General features: G+C 45.6%; 1 protein-coding gene across 1 annotated transcript in view; it reads left to right on the top strand.

Moving 5' to 3' along the window:
* RBM5 (RNA binding motif protein 5) overlaps positions 1–2,127 on the top strand; it is a 38,505-nt gene that overhangs the window by 9,363 nt on the left and 27,015 nt on the right. The window lies entirely within an intron of this gene.

Here is a 2,127-nt window from a genome sequence, read left to right as displayed (position 1 = left end):
CAGTGGCTCAGTCTAGCCTCACTGCAACCTCTGCCTCCCGGGTTCAATTGATTCTCCTGCCTCAGCTTCCCAAGAAGCTGGGATTATAGGCCTATGCCACCACACCTAGCTAATTTTTGTATTTTTAGTAGAAAATACAATAGGGATTAAACCAGGTTGGCCAGGCTGGTCTCGACCTTCTGACCTCAGAAGGTCAGAAGGTGACCTGCCCACCTCAGCCTCCCAAAGTGCTGTATTACAGGCATGAGCCACCGCACCTGGCCGCAGACCCCTCACTTTTATGTTAGAAAGTAGGTAATTATGTTCCACAAAGTCACCATAAATACTGAACCATTTCTTGTAGGGGAAATAGAGTTGGGTTTCTGTGAGCCTGTGGTTGCGTTTTTGTCGGCTGCTCAGCATGGAACCTTGTTTTATGTGTTTCTATTTGAAGATGACTTACTTAATATGTATCATTGATTCATTAACATTGAACTCACAGGCAATGGCACTGTAACTTGTGCCTGAATAAAACTTATCTAGCATACTCTGTAAGGCATATCAGCCCTGTGCTTAGGAACGCTAGACAGCATTTCAGAACTCTGCTTGGGGAGCCATTTTAAACAGCAGAATCACCAACAAAAAGCACAAAAAACGTGGAAAACGTGGCAGTAGACACTTGTTTACAATATGAAAGCTTGAACAGGGCAAAGCATCATTTTTTTAGATCGCAGCTGCAAACGTGTGTTTGAGCAACTCAGATTTTTCACTGCCTTGCACATGTCTGAGAATGACCATGAAAATGCTATAAGAGGCCGGGCACGGTGGCTCACACCTATAATCCCAGCACTTTGGGAGGCCGAGGTGGGTGGATCACAAGGTCAGGAGATCGAGACCATCCTGGCTAGCACGGTGAAACCCTGTCTCTACTAAAACTACAAAAAAATTAGCCGGGCGTGGTGGTGGGCGCCTGTAGTCCCAGCTACTTGGGAGGCTGAGGCAGTAGAATGGCGTGAACCTAGGAGGCAGAGCTTGCAGTGAGTCAAGATTGTGCCACTGCACTCCAGCCTGGGCGACAGAGCGAGACTCCATCTCAAAGAAAAAAAGAAAGAAAGAAAACTACTGCAAGTGTTGATTTGAATGTTAGAAATTTTAGTGAGTGGTTGAATTCACAGGTGTGATATCTGAGGATAATGAGGATTGGCTATGTATAATCTTGCAGCCGTTGTACCTAATTATGGAAAGTAGAGGCTAGTGAGAATTTGTTTCCACAAATTTCACCGTGGTTTTTTTTTTTTTTTTTTTTTTAATGATAGTATTCCTGCCTGATATTATTGATGAAGAGACTAAGTATATTTTTGTGGCCTTTGGAAAAAGGAGTTGGTCTGACATTGGAACAAGCCTACCAGCCAGAATACTTTTTTTTTTTTTTTTTTTTGGAGACAGAGTCTCACTTTGTAGCCTGTGCTGGAGTGCATTGGTGAGATCTTGGCTCACTGAAAGCTCCGCCTCCCAGGTTCACACCATTCTCCTGCCTCAGCCTCCAGAGTAGCTGGGACTACAGGTGCCCACCACTGCACCCAGCTAATTTTTTTGTATTTTCAGTAGAGACGGGGTTTCACCATGTTAGCCAGGGTGGTCTCCATCTCTTGACCTCATGATCCGCCCGCCTCGGCCTCCCAAAGTGCTGTGATTACAGGTGTGAGCCACTGCACGAGGCCTAATTTTTTAAATTTTTGTATAGAGATGGGGTCTTACTGTGTTCCCCAGACTGGTCTCAAACTCCTGTCCTCAAGCACTCATCTTGCCTCATCTTCCCAAAGCACTAGGATTATAGGCATGAGCCACTGTACTATCCTGTAGAACAAAGGACAGGGAGATTAGACTAAAGGATGGAGGCTTGAGACATCATACCACAAGCAAGGATGTTTATCATAACAGAAGTTAATTGTGGCCAGGTATGGTGGCTCACTCCTGTAATCTCAGCACTTTGGGAGGCCAAGATGGCTGGATCGCTTGAGCCCAGGAGTTCCAGACCAGCCTGGGCAACGTGGCAAAACCCTGTCTCTACAAAAAATACAAAAATTAGCCAGGTGTAGTGGTGTGCATTTGTAGTCCCAGCTACTTAGGAGGCTGAGGTGGGAGGAT

Source organism: Mandrillus leucophaeus, unplaced genomic scaffold, assembly GCF_000951045.1.
Source record: "Mandrillus leucophaeus isolate KB7577 unplaced genomic scaffold, Mleu.le_1.0 Scaffold429, whole genome shotgun sequence".
Classification (NCBI taxonomy): domain Eukaryota; kingdom Metazoa; phylum Chordata; class Mammalia; order Primates; family Cercopithecidae; genus Mandrillus; species Mandrillus leucophaeus.
Note: the sequence above shows the minus strand (reverse complement) of the source record. Positions and strands in the feature narration are given on the sequence as shown.